General features: G+C 42.5%; 1 protein-coding gene across 7 annotated transcripts in view; it reads right to left on the bottom strand.

Annotated features, from left to right (window-relative positions):
• Nucleotides 1-23,482, bottom strand: part of PPM1A (protein phosphatase, Mg2+/Mn2+ dependent 1A) — a 1,336,273-nt gene that overhangs the window by 1,134,134 nt on the left and 178,657 nt on the right. For 6 of the 7 annotated variants that reach the window (XM_044074476.1, XM_044074477.1, XM_044074470.1 and 3 more), the window contains exon 2: nt 5,627-5,747. The gene's annotated coding sequence lies outside the window, so the exon portion shown is untranslated. Of the gene's footprint in view, nt 1-5,626; nt 5,748-5,989; nt 6,072-23,482 lie in introns of those variants that run through there. The other variant, XM_044074473.1, reaches the window with a different exon arrangement.

Genomic DNA, 23,482 nt, shown 5'->3' with positions numbered 1-23,482 from the left:
TATCCCTGGGATACTATATTTAAAACCCATCTGTCCTGGGTAATAAGTTGCCAGTTTCATGCATGAAGTGATAGTTTTCCCCCCAAAGGGGCGGCTAAGAGGCAAGTGCTTGGTGATCGTAGAGGGAAGTCATTGAGACTTTTTTACCATAGGGAGGTGCCCTGGTGCTTCCAGATTTGGAGGTGGAGGCACCCCATTGTTTTGTTCTAAAAGTTCCTTGTGACTGAAACCTAGAGCCTTTGGAATGTGATTTGACTTGAGCGGCTCTCTAGGGGACTGGAAAGGACCAGTTCTTAGTAGGCTAGTGCCTACTAAATCTTGGAGCTTGCACTTGTAAGAAATCTTTCACAGTTTGCATAGATTTAGCTTTATCGTCCATCTTTTTTAACACTTCTTCAGCCTTATTACCAAAGAGACGGTCCTGTTGTAAAGGAGCATCCAACAATTTTGCTTTAACATGGTCAGGCAGAGATTGCTTTTTGAGCCAAGCATGCCTTCTTAGCACACATCCAGTTACAGCAGCCCTGCAAGAGGCCTCCAAGGAATCAAAACCACATTGCAAAGTATGTTTTCCAACTTGTTCAGCTGAATGCAATAAATCCTGCAATTCTTTATTTTCCACACAGTCAGAGATTAACATCATTTTCCCATGATATGCTGTTGATATTTAAGCATATGAAATTGACAGTTTAAAGCCCTGATTGCCAAGGTTGCAGACGTGTAAACCTTCTTACCCCATCTATCCAGCACCCTGGAATCTCTATCAGGAGGAGTAGGATTTTTGGCAGAAGAGGCCTCAACACCCTTGGGACCCTGAGAAATGGTTTCAGGATCAGCAACAGGGTTTCTGAAAAGGAATTTATGGGAGCAGGAACCCTGTAGTATCTGTCTGGCTTACAAGGAGCCGGAGGCAGAGAATCAGGAGTCATACTAGATTCAGAAAAAACATCAACAACAATGAGGAAGTAGAAGAAAATCATTAAGTCTCTTTTTAGATTCAGAGAAAGCTTGACTTTCCCAGTGGAAATGCATTAAGGCATGTAAAGTTTCCCCAACAGAAAAATCCTCAGGTGGAGAGGCAGAAGGAATGGAATCCTCTGCATCAGAGTCCTCATAAGTAGGAATAGACAAATCCTGTTCATTAGAAGAGTCAGAAGAAATAGAATCCTGTTCAGAAGATTCATAATCAATGTCTTGCTTAGGCCTCTTAGAAGGAGGGGGTTGGCTACCCCTGATCAGAGTAATTAAATCTTCAGCCATTTTGATCATTTGTTTTTTAGGCATAGGGGCCTGCACATGTGACCCAGGAGTCTTTTTTTTTTAGACATAGATTTAGATTTTGGCCTTAATTTTGAAGATGGCATCGATCTAATACAAATCTGTAGGCCTGAAAACACCCTCAGAAGCCGGTGCCTGCACAGCGGCTCCGGACCCATCCAAGGTTGAGACATCCGCAGGTTCCACAATCGAAGAAGCATCTTGTGGCATACCGGACTCCGATTGGGTCTCAGTAGTGGCCTGTGAATCTGAAGTAGCGGGTATCAGGGGCTGCAAAAGCACCTCACTGAGTATTGGCGACTAGCTTAGGAGAAGCGTCGTCGGCAGCTTTGGACCTATGCGATCTGTCTCTGTCTTCATCTTAGTGTTTTTTCAGAATGTCGGTAGTCGGGTGGCTTACCAAAGCCATTTCTGGATAATTGAACAGAGTACCAAAATATTTGGAAGTGTAAATGAACCAAAGATGAATAGTACAAGATTTGAATAAGGCACAAAACAGACAGCGAGGTACGTCATGGTCTGGGCCTAAGCAAGGAATGCAGTACAAATGAAAATCTTTATGAGGTATTTGCTTTCCACAAGAAATACAATTAACTTTTACTGACATTGGTTTTGAGCAAGAAAAATTATACCCAATGGGGTACTGAGCAAGAAAAATTATACCCAATGGGGTACTTAGCTTAGTTGAAGACTTCAGATTTGAAACTCGAAAACGAAAATTTAAGGAGTCGGCCAATCAGCACTTAAACTGCTTCTGCTTTGGGCACCGCACGGCAAGAAAGACATTTAATGGCGTCGGCTGCATGCTTTATACCCCTGACTACCTGACATCATGGAAGATGAGACAGCAACCGACGCAGGACCCAAGACTTTGATAATCAGGCCGAATGAGGGCTACTGAAAGCAGATAACCCAAATGTGATGACTGCAACAGTGAAACACAAAGAACATCTGATGAGAGGAAGAAAAACAAAAATCTCCTGAAGAGGAGGGTGATTAGGAATATGGAGGCAAGCATCCTTCAAATGCTGGGAGACCAGAAAAGCCTGAGGAAGCAAATGATGGAAAAAGGTTGTGAACAGACAGAACAGGTCTACAATGGGCCACCATTACCCCCTCCTTCCTGGGAGCCAGACGCATTCTGGAAAAAAAAAAAAAAAAACCTGTATTCAAGTTGAGAGAAAGGAACAAACTGTATTGTTCCCCTGTTCTACCAGATTCCACACCACCAAAGGAAAACAAGGACAAGAAGCAAGGAGGTGGCTGAGAGAGACCAGAAAATGGAAGAAAGGACTTCCAATCTATAAATTAACCATGGTGGATGATACAGAAAACCCAGGTGTCTGTGGTTATCTGTTGCTAAACAGAAAAGGGAAGGAAAGGAAACGGTAGCTTGACAGACACACGATTATGACCAAGAGGAGGGAAGGCTGATGTGATATGCATATTAATCAAGAAAATAAGGTTTTTGGCGTCTAGAACTCCAAGTCCGCTTACCTGGGAAAATCCCCTTAGAAACCCTCTTACCTCTATAACAGGTTGTCTAAGCTACCTATAGACAAAGGAAGATTCTGAAGGACAGTTTCCTTGGAACTTAAAAATAGGAGAAAATTTATTTTTCAGAGATCCTGCATAACCTTGCCCTTACCCTGCGGGGTTTTAAACAATAATGCATCAGCAGCAGAGCCAAAAAACATTTAGATTCTCCCACAGATAAATCAAAGCTTACAAGCGCAACCTGCATTGAATAGAATGGTGAGCTACTTGAGGGCAGAACTCAGCAGAAAGAACAGAAGTACCACGGAGTCTGAATCAGGTATGTCATTCAAACCCCACCCCCCTTGCTGGGAGAGAACAGTCTAGCTAGATGTGTCTGATAATATGGGTAAGGCTAAAGCTGCATAAATTTACACTTTTTTCTTTTTTTATACACATGCCTCTCCACAGCATGGCTGTCCTTGTCAGAAAGCAAAAGCTTGGAAGAGGAAAACAGTTTGGATGGCTTATCTGTCGACATGTAAACAGAACCACCATATGATTAACTTTTATACAAGTGTTTATGATCCTCGGGTATCTTATAAAATCTGTCTGGCTTCTTAGGGGCTGGAGGCTCAAGAGTCAGGAGTTGAGGAAGCTGCTGTAAAATGTGTCCAACATGGCAGCTACAACTGCAGGGACTGCAGATGGTTTGCATGAGTCCATTTGTAGACGTTCATAATATCCGTTTCTAGCTTCTGATACTTAGGAACAATCCCATTTACATGTTCCATCATACAGACCACTGGATCACCAACGGATAATTCCTCAAAAGGAGAATCACGGGACAAAGAATCCTCTTACTTAGACCACAAGGCCAAAAGGATATTGCATCTGAGGAACATGCTAAGGATTCTTCACTGCAGTCCAACTCCTCATCAGACGAAGCAGGCCTCTAAGATGGGGTGGATGACGACGGAGCAGCAGAAAGACCAACTTGGGGGAGGGGGGGTTTAGAGCCATGAGAACATAGCTCTTGAGTAAAGACCTACCACTCTTTTTGAGGATCCTTAGCTACAACAGTAACATTTTGTTCAGTTTCTTTTATAAGGGAACATCTGCCTTGGCAAATGTAGGAGGCAGAGAGCCCTGCCTTGAGTCAATGAAGGTACCAGGCATCTCTTCCCTATCTAAAATTTGGGGAATCCTCCTCAGCTCTTCAGATATAATCAGCAGTGGTTCCCCCTCAATATGTGTACTAGACATACACACAGCCTCAGTGAACATGCAAGTAGGTAGTTCTGTCGGACTCTAACTGGATTGCAGAGGTAACTAGCGTCAGCACTGGCTGGTCCTCAGGTTCTTCATCCAACTCCAGGGAGACATTCAGTGGAGGCCAGCAAGCAGGAGATTCAGAATGAGCTCTTTTAGCTTTTTTTTTTTTTTTCTGACGTGGTGGCCTAACCTCAGGGCAGGCAGATTTGGCCATGGTACCCTGAGACAATAAGTTCAGACAATAGTTTTCCAGGTAAATAGAAAGGGAAGACAAACAGCTGCCGAGTATCTTGGGGATAAATGCCTGAAAGATATCACACAGAGTATGGTCCTGCATAGCAGCCAAAAACAAAAAAAGGCACTCCTCATGTACATCTCTATGAGAAATCTGCCTCTCGTACTCACATTTCACATTCCTGGTTGACATGAAAAACTTCAGATTGAAAAAAAGGAAAGGAAGGACCCCCAACAGGGCACATATCTTTAACAGGCTTAGCAGAAGAACCAGCTTGGTGGACAGTATACAAACCATATTCAGAAGTTGCATTCAGACTGGCGGCAAAGTTCTGAGGATTAGGCATTCGTGAGTCACATATGTCCTACGTGCAAGGAGTAAGGTATGTATGACACTGGAAAGATGTAAAGGCTTTGGTACACTGGCCAGACGTTGGGATGTCCTGCTGAGGATAGCCTAAGAATCATTAATACTGCAATAGTGATAAAGAAGGACATCATCTAATACTTTAGAACGCTCCTGTTGCCATGCTCTGCAGCCAAGTTGGATGTGGGACAGGTTAGCACCTGTGATTGGCTTGAGTCATATGAAATAGTGTTCTTACATATACGTAGATTGTGCTTTTTCAGGGAAACATGGAAACTGTTCAAAAAGGCATGTAATTAAATGATCTGAAATGTAAGTGGCTAACAAACTGACATGCCTGCTTATTAACAACAGAAGAGAGATGCCACAAAATGGGTCAGAAAGAAGAGGGCATGCACACGCCAAGCATAAAAGTTCAAGATTTTAAGAGTTGCACGACTGTCACAAGATATAACCAAAGTGCTCTGCTCACTACAGACGGCCCATGCTAGTATGAACTATGACTTCTTAAAGAGGGATAGAATTCCTTTCATCATATTCCCCACACCATGCAATTCCACCTTGCTCAGACATGCACGCAGAGATGCAGGCAGACTGACATGCATGCAGAGACGCAGGCACACAGACAGACACGCACCCAGAGACACAGGCACACAGACAGACACGCACCCAGAGACGCAGGCACGCAGACAGACTTCCTAAAAAACATTATAAAGACATCCTTCCTAAAAAACATTACAAAGACATCCATCATTTTGGCATCTGGAGACTCAGCAAATTTCCAAACAACTGTACATAGGTTACATCAATTACAGTCAGTGCATCCTCAAGCCAGAAAGTACACACTTTACACTATCCCTAATATTCCTCTTCAGCTGTTCCTATTTCTAAAGAATTACACTACTTTTACATTTAACAGATTTAAAATTTAAATGTAAATAGAAAACACGGATACGTAAGTGGCTACTAAAATTCAATTAGACTGTCTCGTCTTACCAAGTTCCTTTTATAGTCCATCAGATTTCAACAGGTTAGCCTTTTAACGATTCCTGGAATAATCAATAAAGCATTCATACTCGACATCTACCAATTCATTTTGGGAACATATCTTCCAAACCTGTAGAAAAAAGAAAGCACAATTACACAAGCACTCACCATATGAGGAGCCTTTAGAAAATCTCTTACACATGAGGTTCATGCAGTTTGAACACTGAAGCTGATCTCCCTCAAGGGCTTCATTTTGGTCTTTCAAGCACTCATTCAACAACACACAGCCCAGTTCATGAATAAAAAAAGCCAATTTCCTGCACACTTGCCACCAGCTATTGCAGTACAAAAACAGGGAAAAATTACTATTACCCACTACTGTTCAGTTCTTCAAATGCACCTCAAACTTGTTATCCCAACTAGCTCTTCCACAGTTTGAAGGGATGAAGGGCAATTCAGAAGCCAAAAGGGACTATGTAGTTCTTAACATTCTGCGAATATGCACATAAATTACTACATTTAATGGTCCTCTTACAGCACAGTCGTACAACAAAAGCATCAACAGCAGCACTGGATTCTCTGGGTGTGACTCCATTTTGTCAGACAAAAAGGAGAGAAAACAAATTTAATGTTATTACAAGTGGACATAACAATTTTTAAGATGCATTTCTGAAGTTGATGTTATCTGCTGGATAAAGCTTTAATAATCTCCACTAACAGACTCCTCTGTCACGCAACATCAGTTATAAAGGCACTTGCAGTAGGCCGGCCATTTTGCTACAATTCTACTCTGTAACTGGTTTGTCTTCTTTGGCTTTTGGAAAGGAATTATAGGCTGCAGGTCACTGATCATATGCAAGAGATTCAGAACAAAACTGTTGATTTTATTTTTGTTGTCCATTTGCTGAATCGCTGCATAGTCAACCCCCAGTACAATGAAAGAAACCCATCAACCATCATATCACTGTATCTCAGAAATGGACTTTAACAAGTAGTATGCAGGGGAGCCAGGTCCTATTCACCTGTACATATAATAAATGCAATGAAGCAGCTGTCGGTTATAGGAGTGGACACGCCTCCCCATGTAACAGACATCAATACTATAGCCACTCAAAACTGTAGTGATCCCTACTTGTGTGCATGCATTACACATATATACACACACTTTACAATGTTTATGTACACACACACACATTATGTATATACACAAAGTTATACATGTATACCTACGCACACCTATATACAATACACACAAATATGTATACATCAAAACAAAAATATGCACTGAATGTAGACTACACAGATATTTTATACATGCAAACACATCTGCATACATATATACAAACATTTATATATTTTAATTTAAATCTTATGCATGTGTGTGCGCACACACACACACACACACACACACACACACACACACACACACACACACACACACACACACACACATATAAAGCCAACCCATACACACACTCTTGCAGAATCTAAACCAGTATAAAAATGGTAGATTAAGACTGGCTTAAACCAGCAGCAGAGATTTTCAGTATAAATGAAGATCCACTCTTAACAACATTAGGATGGGAAAGCAGTGGCTAGAGGAGAAGCTACTAATAAAACAACAAAAATGGCCCAATAAACAAATGTGTTCCAAAACTGAAAAGATGAACAAATAAAATGCAAGCTGTTTTAGTGCACTTTATACCACATGCAATAGTGCAGCTGTGTCACAATGCATTCCTCCTGCATTGCTAACTCATGTGGCCACAGCTTAATAAATACCTTCACACCAATTTTAATTAAGCATGGCCCCCCCATGAAGTCTAATGAATCCATCTCCAACATCATTGTAGAGATGAATCCATACACCTTCAGGAGATGCAACCCTGCACATGCATGGTGGTGTGTAGTCTATGGACATATGCCCACCCTACTCCAACAAGGACATCATGAGGGACAGGTCAAAAGCATCTGTGCAAGGAAAACTTAAAAGAACTTAACATGAAAGTAATATGCAGAGTGAAGGAGAAACATGCAGCACACTGATGTAGACACAACATGCTGTGTTTCAAGAGTATGTGACATCAATGGGTAAAAATACCAACAGAAAAGTATAGTTGTTTAAGTTGTGCTTACCCATAAAAGTAGATATTCAAATTCCTCACTGCTGTAACTTTAGGCTATATGGCTGTGGCATGCCCAGGACAAAACCACCTGCCAGCTTCTAAAGCTTTTGCTCCCTCCTACACTTCCACTCTGACTGCTGAATGGACAGATCTTTGAAGGGAAGTCAGCATTTTGAGTGGAAAACCTTCAATGTTTTCTTGCAAGCAGCGTGATCATTTTGAACTATAAACAGTCTACATCCCAACAATAAACTATATATGGGAAAAGGGGGATGGAGGCTGGGTATGGCTACTGCAGCAGTGAAGAATTTGAATATCCACCGTTATGGATAATTGCAACTTGTGCAACTGTATTATTTGTTCATTACTTCCACTGCTGCATTAGTCTTTAGGCTAAATGAGTTTATTACCAAAGCCTATATATACAACATGGAGGAAAGACAGATTCAGGAATCCCTGAAGAACTGTCCTAGCAAAGCCAGCCATGGGTCTTGAAACAGAACCCAGTCTAGAATAGGTTCATAGATTAGTACTAAGCTAACTGCCCTTGCGAGCCATTTAAGCCTAGCCAATTATCCCTTGTGAGACTCAAACCCTGCACCTTGTGTTTGTAAGGCAAACACCTTAACCATTAGGCCACCTGGCATGTAAAAGTATGTATAAAGGACCATGCAGTCCACATATTCTAATTTGCCATTAAAGAAGACCAGGCCCAAGTAGAGTGGGCCTCTGATATGGTCTGAAACTGGTTTAACATGGTGGGCATAACAAAAGGCAATAGCAAAGGATAGCTATCTGAATTGCTCTGTTTTGACATAAATTGGGACAAAGAAAGGACAGACCAAGAAACAAACGGACTTGTTCCGTCAGTACAGTACCAGGGATACCTATGCACATCCAGAGTATGTAGAATCCTCTCTCTCCCCCTGGTTCTTAGGATCTGGATGAATCAAGCCATCAATATCCACAACGAGAACCTGCAACTCAGACACTTCTTGCAGATGTCACCGCCAAGACAGGTACAGTTTTCCCTGTAATGACCCTTAAATCTGCTTGCTGAGCAAGTTATTTTAACATTTGTTTACAGGAAAGTTCGACTTGGAACAAACCCAATTTTCAGCAGAGACCCAGGGAGAAATGCTCCAGATGCATGTCTTTCTGAAGTGGGAGGAAACCGGAGCACCCAGAGAAAACCCACACGAACGCAGGGAAGACATGCAGACTCCACAAGTTCAAACGTAGATACTTTTGCAGCACAAACTTAAGACACCAGAAGACGCAACCTGTTTAAGGGGATGCTTCAGGTGTAAAACTCCTTTAAGGAACTTTATCCTATGCTATAGGTAAATAAAGTGGAGGATCCATGGACAAACCTGCTAAAATGGATGCACAATGTAATATTTCAGCACCAGTGATACAGAAACTTTGACAGGGCCCAGACTACTGTACAGAAACCAACTATAAAATCTTTTCATTTACAAAGATTCACTAGTAGCAAGTTTTCTTGTCTCCTTTCAGTACCTGTTGCACCTCTTCTGGAAAGAGCTGCCTAAAAGGAATTCGAATTTAATCATCCAGGCAGTGTGTTGAAGACTTATGAGACTGGCGTGCATCAATCCACCACCCCCACCTCCGTCTTGTGCCTGTAGGTCCAGTCTGTGAGAAACCTTCTGATAATTGCCCTTGGGCAATTCCATATGAAGGGAAAACAATGCTTCCTGGGCCAAAAAGAATTCACAATTACTTCTCAAAGAGAACTTCTGAATCTTCAGAATTACCCTGTACATTAGTGAAAAGGTAAAAGTGAATAAAGTAGCATTCTCATTCAAGGAAATGAAAATGCATTTTCCAGGCCTGCTCGTAAGGAGCCCTGAAGCAGAAATTTTTTCAGAGGTCTGTTTAGAAAGGAAGCAAACAAATCTATTAGAGGTGATGCCCACAACTGGCTCAATTCCTGGAAGATCCCCTTATTATATGTCCATTTGTGGGGTCTGTTCTGGTCCTGCTCAGCTTGTCTGCCACTATGTTTTGCTCTGAATGCAAGATGAGTGGAGGATTAGGGAGTGCAGAAGGGTTACTACCCAAGCAATCATTGCCAGCCTGCACAGACGGTACAAACTGTTGCCTCCTTGCTTGTTGATGCACTACATCACTGTGGTGCAGTCTGTAATTACCTGAAGAGATCCAGGGGAACCACAGGAGGTTTTAAGGCATGGACAACAGCAAACATCCGTTTAAAATATGATCTGTCTGAAGAATCTCACAGGCCTTGCACCTTTACCCAACCCCATTAAAATTTAAGGCATCTGTGGTTACAGACTAACTTGGAAGTGCGAGAAAAAAGGGGAGACCCGAATTTGCTTGAACCTGTCGATCCCCCCATTGCAATTCTTATTTTACCAAGCCCAAGACTAGAATCTGAAATTCCAGAAGATATATATATATATATATATATATCTTCTGGAATTTCAGATTCTAAACACTAAACACGGAATCTTTATCATGGGAATTCTGGCAAGAACAACAATAATGAGAGTCACTGATGCCGTGAGCCCTAGGACCCCGAGAAATTCTACAGCTGAAGCCAGAGACTGATTTGAGAAGTTCAGTAAAGTCCACTCATATCAAGAAGGCCTTTTGTTGCAGGGTGTCTAGAAAACCTAAAAGGACAATCCTGTGCCACAGGGTCAACACAATCTAAAACCCCAGATAGGCCAGAAGAGACGAGGCTTATTGCAATGACTCTGGAAAAAACACTGCAAAGAAAATAAAGTAGTCTAAACAAGGAAAATGTGAATGCCAGTCTGTCAGCAGTGAACAATGACTGGAGCTAGAACTTGTGGGTTTATCTATTCTTCCAAGGGTGTTTTCAAAGGGCAATGCATAGAACTGCTGTGACTCAGACAGAGAACCTGAGAAATTTCCTGAAGCCTTTGGCTATAAGAATGTGAGAGCATGTATCTTTTAGATCTAATGTTATCGAAGCGTCCCTGGGGAATGACAGGTAACAGATTCTAAAGGGTTAACATCTTGGATGTTGTCGCTCACGAACAGATTCAGAAAGGAAAGATCTAGAACCTGTCTCCAAGAAGGCTTGCTCTTTGATACCATATTCTGAATAGATGCCTTTGCCCCTTAAATCTAAAGACAATGGTTCTAGGTCTACTAGGGTGAATAAGTGCTTAAAATCTGGGGAAAAAAACTTGGGTTCGGTGGCTGGAGAAGAACATATCTGAAAGGAGGTATTTGTATCCAGTGTCAACAGTATCCCTTGAACTACTTTCAATGCCAAAAGGGGCATGTAAAGAGCCAATTGTTACAGCAGATTTTCTGATATATTGGCAGGAGAGTATGGGTTGAGGAAAAACTGCAGGTATAATCATTCTGAAGTTGGAGACTGTCCCTTCTTACAATTGAATCCTTGTTCCTTGCTGTTCCCTCCTGACAGCTCTTTATTTCTCCATTTGGGCAGAAAACCAAGGTTTGATTGCGTTCCATTCCTTACGAGTGAAGATGATTTGCAGATTTGTAAGGTGGGCATGAAAATCTTAAACTCCCTGAATTGATTCCCCCGGTGTGGGGGCACTAAGAAGTAGCCTTTAACTTCTCGAATTCTAAATAATTCCTCCTGTCCTTGAAGGCTGACGAATGTGTAAAAGAAGCACATATGGAATACTGTTAAGAGAAATGGGTTTCACCAAGGATTCCAAACATTTTGAAGGGTGGGCTTGGGCCCGGGGGGTATGTTTCTTAAATTCCTTAAACGATTTAGGGAGTTGAAAATGAAACTCACAAAATGACAAAAATTCAATGGCGATGCAACTGCCACACACTTCAGTCAGTATGAGGGGTAGGGAAACTGGGGCAGGAGGTGTGGGAACGGTGATTAGGTTCCCAGCATAAACATTCATTAGCTGGAGCTTAAAGCTGTTAGGGAAAGTTGCATCATTTGGTTTAAAAAAAGTTATCCTCTTGCCATTTTCTTTTGGGGATCTGCCTGTTTGGGTGGGATTTCGGTTTGTTCTGCCTTCTAAAGCACTAAAAAGCAGCCTTGTGAGGCTAGAACCTGGGTACTTGAGCAATCCTGCAAAAGTCAATACATCAATTTACCTTGGCCATCCCGCTGTTAAAGGATCTGTTTAGCTGCAAGCCCAAATACTAGATCCGGGCTAAATGGAGAATTAAGAATTTCAGACTTCAAATCATCAGAAAAATTCTGATTACGCAACCAAACAAATCTTCTCAACTCCACAGAATAAGCAGAAGCTAGAGACAGTGTCAACACAATCGTACACATTTCTCACAGCATGTTCAGAAACATGTCAAGTTAGAAACAATCAGATACAAATATAACTGGCCTTCTGTAGACAATGAAGCAGCAAATTCTTCCAGACTACAAGCACATTTTAAGAAATTCCCACAGATATAGCCCTGATAATTAATGAACTTAAAGACTAACACAGTAGAAGGAATCAAGTCCCTTACCTTATTTCTCTAACCACTTGCCATCCTTATTAGGATACTGGGTCAGAGGAAGCCAATGATTTATCTGTTGCTGCTGGAGTTACCGCAGCACAGTCAGCTGACAGATGAGAATGAAGACACTTATAATCTGAAGAGACACTATACTGCTCATTAGCTTTCGTTGGAACTGTAGCCAGCGAGTCAGCAGCCTTGCAGGCAGCTTTAAAAGTGTAGTCTAAAGCTGGCAAGATAGAAGGAATGGGTGCAGAATCAGGAACCTCATCCTGTAATACATTAACTCTGTCCAGTTCTTGGGGGTCTGTATGCTTCCAAAACAAAACATCCCTGAATCTAGCAATAACCTCAACAAAGGAAAAAAAGCTGTCTATGACAAACTTCAAAATTCACTACCTGAAGTGTCAAGAGTTTTGGGCAATGGATTCCAGGAGAATCGCCCACAGATATTCCATAAAAAGAGTTATGAGAGGAAGGGATCCCCAAATGGGGTCTTACCTGTTGCATAAAAACTTTTGACCAACTGCTATTCCTCTGGAGCGAGAGACAGATGCTTCGCTTCAAGGTGGCAGGAAAATTCTGAACATTTTCCTCACTCTGGTTGCTGATACACTTCCCTCCAAATAGGGTGCAGCCTATAAGTACCAAGAGTAAGTGACAGGGAAAAGAGTAAGAGCTTTGGAAAGCTGGCCGGGTACGGTGTCCCTGGCAGAACACTACCTACACGCTAATGCAGCAGTGAAAATGAACAAACATTGTTGCCTAGATCAGAAGGGAGTCACCACAATGACCTTTGGGGATTACTACTGAATATTCAGAAGTACACTGGATAACCATAGAAAGGAAGGTAAAGCATACAGGAACATTCCTGACAAGAAAAGTAAAAAGCATCTGTCGTCTTTCAGGCCTTCTTGCATACAATCCTCTGAACAGAATTTTGCCAATTCATTGTTCAGAGAGGAGACAAAGAGATTTACCTGAAGAAATCCCCACAGACGGAACAAATCTTGGAAGACCCCTAATTTAGTTTCTACTCATGAGGATCTGTTTGTCTTGCTCAACTTGTCTGCTACATAATTTTGCTGTGATGGAAAGCAAGGTGCCAAAGGAGAGTGAGATTGTGCTGTAAAGCAATACCCATGCTAACATGGTTAGTCTGCATATGGGGGAAAGATCGGTTTTCTCCTTGTTTGTTTTGTTAAATGAATTGGATACACTATTTTTAATATATTATAGGTGGTAACTGATGTATTTGATTTTTTTATATTTATATTCATTATTTACATATGAATTCTTATAGGTTTTGAAACATTTTATACGTAAAATAATTATTTAAAAACATATTTATAAAAGTTGGTTATTTTCAACAAAATATATATATATTTTTTATAAGTAAATCAAAGGTTATAAGAATTCATTAGGTGAAATTTATTAACTTATAAATCAAGGAAGTGAAATCAAGAATGAAGGAAGTAAAATCAAGAATGAAATTTATAATACATATATTTTTATGGCAAAGTCTTTTTAAATTAATTGATGGTGATGTCACAGTATTTTTAGTATTTAAATGCAATCAATTTGATGGTTCAGGTTTATTTCTGATGAAGTCTCATAAATGTTCTATTAAAGTGTATTTATTTTATACCTGAAGTCATCTTTCTGTTCCAGACTGGTTTTCGGCTATTTTTTATTTTGGTTTCTTTCGGTTTTCTCCTTTGCTTACATGCCACATCTGTTGTCAGAAAAAGAGAAAAAGAAGTTATGTACTCACCATAAAGTTCCATGTATGTAGTCCATCTCACCGAACATTACATGTGGGTTCGGAGCCACTTAGAATGCCTGAAAAGTTCTGATTGGCTCGTGGCTAATAGGTATCCCATGATGCATGCACACATTCCCCAGATCTTGTTTGCTACTAGTCTACCAGAATCAGACATGGAAAAAAAAAAAAAAAAAAAAGGAACAAAGGTCCGGAAGAATAAACTGTAATAAAAGGAGCCCTTGTGGCAAAAACCACTGTAGAAAGGGAAAAAAAAACTGTATCCAGATCCTCCAGGAAGGGGGCTGGTGGGTGGGTTTGTAATAATGTTCGGCGAGATGGACTACATACATGGAACGTTATGATGAGTACATAACTTCTTTATGTTATGTAGTCCTATCTCGACAGCGTCCCTAACATCTTGAATGGGTGGCTCACTGGAAGATACTCCTGAGTACCGTGGAACCAAACAAAGCTCTACACCTGGAAGTCAAATCCAATTTATAATGGGAAATGAAGGTATGAGGGGTAGACCATGTTGCTGCTGCACAAATACTATCAATAGGTGTCCTGGCTTGGAAAACAGCACAAGTAGAGAAGGACCTGGTGGAATGCGCTTTAACTTTAAAGGGTAACTCCTCTCCTTGAGAACTGTAAATAAAGGAAATATAACTAGAGATCCAGTTCGAAAATGCAACCTTGGAAACTGACAAGCCCATTCTCACCTCAGGAAAAGAAATAAACAGCTGTTCTGATTTTCTAAATTCTCTGGTCCGGTGGATATAGAAACATAGTTGCCGGTGTACATCCAATTGGTGGAATGTATACTCTGCTTTATTGGAGTGATTAGGGAAGAACACTGGCAATTCAATTGTTTGGTTTAAGTGAAACTGAGAACAGACTTTAGGAATAAAAGAAGGGTTGGTCCGGAGAGAGACCCTATCTTTGTGAAAAATTAAGTATGGAACAGACAGAGCCTGTAATTCAGAAACTCGCCTGGCTGGGGTTATTGCTACCAGAGTCTTCCAAGACAGAAACTTCAACTGACAACTATGGGCTGGTTCAAAGGGTGGCAAAATAAGTCTAGACAGAACTAGATTCAGGTCCCAAGGAGGAATGGGGTTTTGCACAGGAGGTCTTATCATGGAACCCTTAAGAAAGGATTTGCACAGTTTGAGAGACATAAGACTGGAATCATTAATCCCCACATGAAAATTAGATATTGCTGCAAGTTGAACTCTGAGTGTAGCAGCCACTGAACCTTGTTCTAGAGTTTCTTTCTGAACTCTTTCACCAATAGTAATGGGAGCTGTAAATGGATCAACTTCTCTATTGTGTGCCCATATGAAAAATCTCTTCCATTTACTATGATACAATTTTCTGGTGGAAGACTTGTGAGAAGAGGTAATAATACGAGTTACAGCTGGAGACAAATCATGAAGCCTGACTAGGGATAGAACAGGAGCAGCCATGCTGTCACTTGAGTGTGTGGAGACTGGGGTAAAGAGAACCCAACGTGTGTCAGGAGGTCTGACACTGGGTCCAGGGTCCATGGGCAGTCCAACAGGTGAGGCTTGAGGAAAGGGAACCAAATCTGACAAGGCCAGTAAGGAGTGATGAGGATCATCTTGCTTCCCAACAGCATCGCTTTCTGTATGACCTTGGGGACGAGTGGAAAAGGAGGAAAAGCATAAAGGAGTTCCATTTGTGGACTAGTGCATCTCTTGGAGACTCCCCCGGAGGGGGGATGAGAGAGAAAAAGGTGCTGCATTTGGTGTTGATGGGACTGGCAAAGAGGTCACAGCAGGGTTGTCCCCACTTGTGAGAGATCATACTGGCTATTTTCTGGTTCAAGGACCATTCATGAGGTAATAATATTGCCCTGCTTAGCTTGTCGCTATTACGTTGGAAGTCCCTGGGATGTGCGTTGCAATGAGAAAGCGCTGGGAAGAAAATCGCCCAATTCCAAACTCGCATGGCCTGTCGACATAAGGGGTATGATCTGGTCCCAGCTTGTTTGTTTAGATACCAGACGACCGACATGTTGTCGGTCTGGATAGCCATCGTCCCTAGAGGGAGAAAGTCGTGAAGTGCTTGCAATGCTAGAAGCACCGCCCTCATCTCTAGGACACTGATATGCAGATGGGCCTCCTGCAAGATAATGCCCCCCCCCCCCCTGAGAGGCATCCGTGGTCACAGTGGCAACGGGTTGGTGCGGTACAAATGGAGTCCCTCTGGTAAGATGACCTGGTTGAATCCACTAGCATAGGTCCTTTCTGCAAGAATCTGTAATCAGGATCTGATGATATAGAGGCAACTGTTGAAACAACCACTGGGACGACAGGAGCCATTGGAGTATTCTCATATGTAGTCTTGCTAAAGGTACCAAGGTTATGGTTGACGCCATAGTCCCGAGAAGCTGCAATACCACCTTCGCTTTGACTCTTTGAAGGGGCAGTACTCTGTAAATTTGTTGCACAAGATTCTGTATTCTGGTCTGCAGGCAGTCTGGCTGTCATCTCGACCGTGTCTATGTTTGCTTCTATAAAAGTTATAGATTGAGTGGTCAAAAAAAAAAAGGATTTTTCCCAGTTCATCGAGATTCCCAACTGGGAACAGAGCTTGATTGTGGAATCTCTCGATTGAATTAGGCGAAGCCTGGTGGTGGCGGTCAGGAGCCAATCGTCCAGGTATGGAAATACTTGGATTCGCTGACGCCACAAATGAGCTGTGACTACTGCCATGCACTTGGTGAACACCCGGGGGGCTGTGGTGAGACCAAAGGGCAGCACCCGAAACTGGTAATGATTGGCTCCCAGCTGGAAGCGTAGGTAGTTCCTTGATGCTTTGTCCACAGATCTATTGAGCACATCTAGCTCTCTCTCCCCAACAAAGGGAGTATGGATTGTAGAGTGACCATTCGGAACTTGGACTTCTTTACAGGCTCGTTTAACCTGCTGAGGTCTACGATGGGTCTCCAGTCCCCTGTTCTTTTTGGAACTAAAAAGAACCTGGAGTTATGTTCCGAATCTTGTCTGGTCTGTTGGGACCTTTTGGATGGCTCTTTTTAATAGCAGCTTTTCTATCTCTATAGCCGCTTGATCCCTGTGATTGGGTGGTACATCTGGGATCCTTTTGGGAGGGCGTGGTGGATGGGAAAAGGGTACAGAGTAACCTCTGGTAATGATGTCTTGTACCCACTTGTCTCGAGTGAGATGGGTACAAGGACAGGCGACCCCCGACCAGCTCCAGAGTACCAGTTGGGTTTCCACATCAGGAACACTGAGTGACAGTCATGAAAGGAATCACAACCTCCCCGATTCTGTAGGCCTCTCCTGCCTCCAGGGTGACGTCTACCATTATTTCCTCCTCCCCTGCCTCTGAAGGAGGAATCACCTTGTGTGTCCTGGAAAGGTCTCTGTGAATTCTTGAACCACATTTTGCCGCTCTTCTGACCTTTAGGGTAAGGTCTAGAAGGAATGGTAAAACGGACTCCCACGGCAGAGTCTCTTTCCTTCCTGCTCACACCTGGTGAGGGTATCTTTCACCTTGGGTCCAAAAAGAGAGGATCCGTCCATGGGAGCATTGGGGAAGGTAGACTTGAAAGGCTCAGCAAAGTTGCATAGACACATCCAGGAATATCTCCTTAATGAGACTCCTGAACCCGCCACCCTACTCGCACCATCAGTTGCATAGATCAGCCGTATGGAGGAGTTAACAATAGATGTGAGGGTAGCCAACTGAGCCGATACTGTAGATGGGACTGATTCAGACGAGGTACCCTGAAGAGCATTTCCTAACTCCTTTAAGAGATCTCTCTTAAGTCTCATAAAATGTGACAGATAGTTCAGCGTTCAAAGTGTAAAAGCCGCTGAAGAGAAGATACGCTTCCCGTACCTATCCATCGTTCGGGATTCCTTATTAGGTGGATGGATAGAAGTAGTCTCTGCTAGCTCCTTCTCAGTGGCCGCCGCCACCACCATGGCATAACAGGTAAACCCTTAGATAAAAACGTTGTCCTTAGGGGCAGAGAGAAATTTATTTGGCCTCCTGGGGACCGGTTCCACGGCACTGGGAGTCTGCCATGCCTTCTGACTCACGAGATCTAGCAATTCATCAAATGGAGGAGACACCCATGACGCTGAGGGTTGAGATCCAAAAGCCTTCAGGTACACTGACTCCTCATCGGAAGGGGTAACAGTGGGCCAGCCACCTTTCTGCCTGAGGATCCCCAAAATGTCTGCAAAGGAGACATCTTCAGAGGAAGACTTAGGGGACCCCTCCGAATCATCGAGGTCAATGTCAGATGTCAGACTCATCAAGGGAGTCCACATGCTCCCTCTTACATGATCTCTTCCAAGGGGGAACATCAGTGGGGTCTTCTGGGGAGGCCTTGGAAAATCGGGGACCACCCTGAAGCTGCGAGTCTCTACCATCCCGGGGGAGAGAGAATGCTGAGACCGTAGTCGACACTTGAGGGAGTATAGCCTCGCTACTCCTAATTGGTACGGATGAACTATCCAACATGCTCCTCATCTTCACAAAAGCAGATTCCTCCAGCTCCGAACGACACCCCTGCTCCAAGGAGAGTGTAGGCACAGATGGCTCCAAAGGAATCGGCTCCGAGAACGATGTAGGGTTCAAGCTCACTTGGGCCGACGCACCAAGAGGAAGACTTGGCACCAAAGAGGTTCGGTTCCAAGTGTCCCCCTCGGGCCCAACCGAAGAGCTTCAGACCCTAGACACTTCGGACGGCGCTGACAGTGTCGGAGCTGGGCTCAGCTCCGAGACAACCACTCGTGGTGCTGGAGCAGAGGACACCACTGTTGTCGGTACTGACAGCATCAGCTCCAAAGGCCCAATCTGGGTTGGAGGAGGAAAAAGAGCAGAGCCGGTAATAGGAGTCTACTCAGAGACAGAAGTGGTCAGAGCCGATAAATATTTTGGCAAGGCCAACGACTTAAGGAGTCTGAGAACCACTCTCTCGATGACTTCTTCAGAAAAGCTCCTGGAGAATCTGGAGGACAGTGTTGGAGACCTCGCTCTCTGTAATATAGGTTATTTTAAAGTAGGGGAGACCGGTGGAATGTTTGTAGACCGGCTCCAAAGAGGACTGCTGGTGATCGGTGCCAACACTGGAATGTCCATGTCCAGAACGTCGATAGTCTCAGAGGACAGTGGAGCCGAAGAGACAGAGACCATCTCCGATTTAGGTCACTTCTGTGGAGGTTCAGAGACGGAATTTGAGGCTGGAGAAGGCCTTTTGGAGGTCTTGCCCTTATCTTTACTGGAAGAATGCAACCTAGCAGTGGAGGACACACTGGCTAGGTCTTCCTCGAAAGAAGGTTTTAACAATCCTTTTAGAATCAACTTATTCTTCCATTCCTGGAGCATTCTAGGACTTAAAGAATGGCAAAAGAGACAAGTCTCTTGAAGATGTATGTCCCCTAAACAGTACACACAGAAGCTATGTCCATCAGTGATGGACGTTTTTTGAGAGCATTTAGTACATTTTTTAAATCCTAACAGTTTATGCTCTTTAAGTTCTTTAGAAATAATGGCAGTCTCAATAGGCGATTGAAGAGAACTAAAGCACACTCGCTCAACAAGAGATGAACTAGATCCTCTAACTTAAACAGATCTAGCCCTATTTCTCACAACAAACAACCAAGGGAAGTTTTACTAGGTTCTCGAACTTAAAGAAACCTAGTGTAAAGGAAAGAGGAACAGACTAATACCTCTAAGTAAAATGGTTTAGTCAAACGCACACACAAAAAAGGCCAACAGGCCCAAAATTTTATAGCAGAAAAGTCAAATCCAGGAAAAAGTCAAGTCCGGTTAAATTGACACAATCGGTTATCACAATAAGGCTAACAGCAATAAGAAAAGCACTTCACAATAAGTTAAAAACTTCTAACAAGCAGAATAATAAAGAACTAAATCACTTAGCCACGGCCAACCAAAAGAAGCTTCCGACTGAAGACGCGGCAAACGAGATCTGGGGAATGTGCGCATGCATCATGGGATACCTATTAGCCATAAGCCAATCAGAAGTTTTCAGGCCTTCTAAGCGGCCAAGTCGGAGCAGAGGATCAGCTCCGAACCCACATGTAATAATGGAGGCGAGATAGGACTATATAACATCTGGAACTTCACATTTTCTGGAAGGGACAAGGGACTGCCAGGATGCTTGTGGACAAGGTCCCTTACAGTCATTCTGCCTTATTTGACTGCCCTTTGTTCTGGTGGGGCGGGTGCAGCTTTCTTTTTAGAACATCTCTGCCATTGTTTTTTTAAACATCTGCTTATCAGCATTCTATGACACTGCTTATTTTGTTTCCTGCCAAAATTCAACAAGGGATCAGAAAATCCCTTGGACAATTTAGAAGAGGCAGGCTGAAAAAATCAGAGAGAGATTCCCTAAATCAGCAGGCCCTCTCATCACTCTTTTTGATAACCTCTGCAGTAGAGTATCCAAAGCTAAGTCTCTAAAGAAAAATTCATTTCCGACACCTTTTTTTTTGGGGGGGGGGGTCCTTAGCAACTAAATATCACTGACTGCTGCCACTTGCTCCAGGACACAAAGAGAAATATAAAAAACATCAAAAAACAGTGATGACAGAAGCTTTACTTCAAGTTATTTTCCACAAGGATATGCTAATTTAACAAAGTTTCTTTTCAGGGAATCCCATGCAAATACATTCCATGACTAATTTAAAACTTGATGAAACTTTTTCCCACAGGTAGCTTCATTATCTGCATTTTCTTAACAGATTTAATTCAAAGATCAAAAAACCTTCATAAAATACCAAGTCATTCTCTTGGATTTATCCAGCTGTGTTTCTCTGTAACTAGTAGTACATGGAGCAGAAAAAGCTCAATGCACTACAACTAATTACAATGGTGTCTCTGATCATAACCTACTATTGTGTGTTCCCAACACGGATGCCAATTTTCACCTCTTGAGCTTCACTCTTGAGGTGCATTTATTTGCATCCGTATATCAAACACAAAGAACAGTTGTGATCAGAGGCCAGACCGTAAGCCTCTGTGCACTTTACCTTTAGTACTACACCTGTTTAATGCAATTTATATATTATGCATCACTTACAAATGACTACAGCTAGAGAGTGTCAAGTTTACACCTGTGTACTCCATAAAATCTTCACTTTCTACTTTCCCTAAAACATATCTAGAAAGGAGTTTTTAGTTCAGATCCTTTTTTTTTTTTTTCCTTCAAGAGATCAGTCTCTGCCTTTTAAAAAGGCTCAAGGCCTTCAGCAAAGCTCGAGGGCACTCTCCCTTACCCATAATGCAGCTCCCCAACTTCCTTAGATCTTGTTTACCCTTGACAAGTTAAACAGCAGTAACTGCTTCCACAGATTAACAGACAAATTGTCTCTAAGACTAGAATGTCCTATAACTCCCAATTAGTGTTACGCGGTCTCCCAGGAGTATAGGCAGGGTGGGTTGTGAGAATAAAGGTCGAGATGGGCAACACACATGGAACATTATGACAAAGTACATAACTTCTTTATGTGATGTTGTCAATCTAGTCTTTGTTCTCACTGATGGGACCGCGTTCCAAGCTACCCGATTCTTGCCTGGCTCATGGGAGAATATTCCTCAGAACCACAGAACCAAAAGCTGCTCTACTCCAAGAGGCCAAATCCACTTTGTAATGGGTAATAAAGGTATGAGGTTTTGTCCATGTTGCTGCAGCGCAGACATTACCTAAAGGTAACCTAACTTGAAAGGCTACAGAAGTAGCTACTGACCTAGTGGAATGAACTCTAAAAGGAGTAGCAAAAGTTTTGTTCTTAAAACTAGATGGATATACATTGTGAAGGCCATTTAGGCAAGGTAACTTTGGACACTGGTAGGCCTTTTCTAATATCAGAATAAGAAATAAAGAGCTGATCTGATTTTCTGATTCATGAAGTTCTGTGCAAGTAGAAACGTAATGATCTATGAACATCCAGAAGATTCAATGAATATTCCCCTTTATTTTGTAAGTTTGAGAAGAAACCTGGTAGCTTGATAGACTGAGGTTACTTTCAGACACAACTTTGGGCAGGAAAGAGGGATTAGTGCATAAAGAAGCTCTGTCCTTATGAAATACTAGATATGGTGGCTTGGCAGACAAAGCTTGTTATTCCAAAACTCTCCTTGCTGAAGTAATAGCTGCTAAGAGGAGTGTTTTCCAAGAGACGCTTCAATTCACAGGTAGCAGATGGTTCAAAGGGTGGACAGAGAATGTTCGACAAAACAAAACTCAGATACCAAGGTGATGCCAGGTTTTTGTATGGGGGTCTCTCATCACTGTAGTTCGTTTCAAGAATGCCTTACAAAGTCTGTGACATGATTCCAGAATCATTTTGTCCTATACGAAAATTTGAAATTGCTGCCAACTGAACTCTTAATAGTGACTGCAGTAGCACCCTCACTGAAAAGTTTTGCCAAAAATTCTAGAATAGAATGTATGGACACAGTAAAGGGGTCTATACGATTACAAATGGCCCATGAAACAAATCTTTTCCATTTACCTTTGTACAATTTATGTGTAGATGATTTATGGGAAGATAAAATAAGAAGTTATGTACCTACCATAACGTTCCATGTTAGTTGTCTTCTTCTCGCCTTCTTTCTTGCTGGATGGGTTCGGAGCCGATCCTCGGCCCGACTGCCAATACTAAAGCTCGAGAGCTAATTCCACCGGCTCGAGGCTCCCCTATATCCCACAATGCTAGGCGGTAACTACTCAGATCTCGTTTGATAGCTAGACCAAGCAATTCTAGTCTCCATAGCATGGAGAAGGGTAACCCACCTCTATATAAACCAGAGTGTAAGGTATCCCAGACCTAACAAAAGGGGAAATAGAGGTGGTAGAACGTGTGGGAATGAAACTCTTCCAGAGGAAGATCACAAAATGAATTCCTATTGGTCTGTCCAGGCTTGGGGGAAGGAGGGTGGGATGCAAGAAAGAAGGCGAAAAGAAGACAACTAACATGGACCGTTATGGTAGGTACATAACTTCTTAATGTTAAGTTGTCTCTCTCACCTTCATTCTTGCTGGATGGGACCACGTCCCTAGCACCTTATCCCGGGTGGCCTATCGGAACAGACTCTTGAGAACAGTGGAACCAAAGTTGGCACGGTTTCTGGAGACCATGTCCAATTTGTAATGTGAAATTAAGGTATGAGGAGAAGCCCAAGTGGCTGCTGCACAAATGGAATCTATTGGCAGCCTGTCCTGAAAAGCTACGGATGTAGCTAATGCCCTAGTTGAATGAGCTCTAGGTCTTGAAGGTAGTGTTTGATGCCTGATCTCATAGATGAAGGTAATTGTAGAGGGGAGTCATCTAGAAAGGGAAACTTTAGTAACTGGAAGGCCCAATTTCCCTTCCGCGTATGATAGAAAAAGCTGATCAGATTTCCTGAATTGTTTAGTCCTGTCTAAATAATATCTAAGTTGGCGGTGAACATCCAGAAAATGTAGCT

This window comes from Protopterus annectens, chromosome 6.part0 (assembly GCF_019279795.1).
Source record: "Protopterus annectens isolate FY-2018-M chromosome 6.part0, PAN1.0, whole genome shotgun sequence".
Classification (NCBI taxonomy): domain Eukaryota; kingdom Metazoa; phylum Chordata; order Ceratodontiformes; family Protopteridae; genus Protopterus; species Protopterus annectens.
This window is presented reverse-complemented; position numbering and strand designations above follow the sequence as displayed.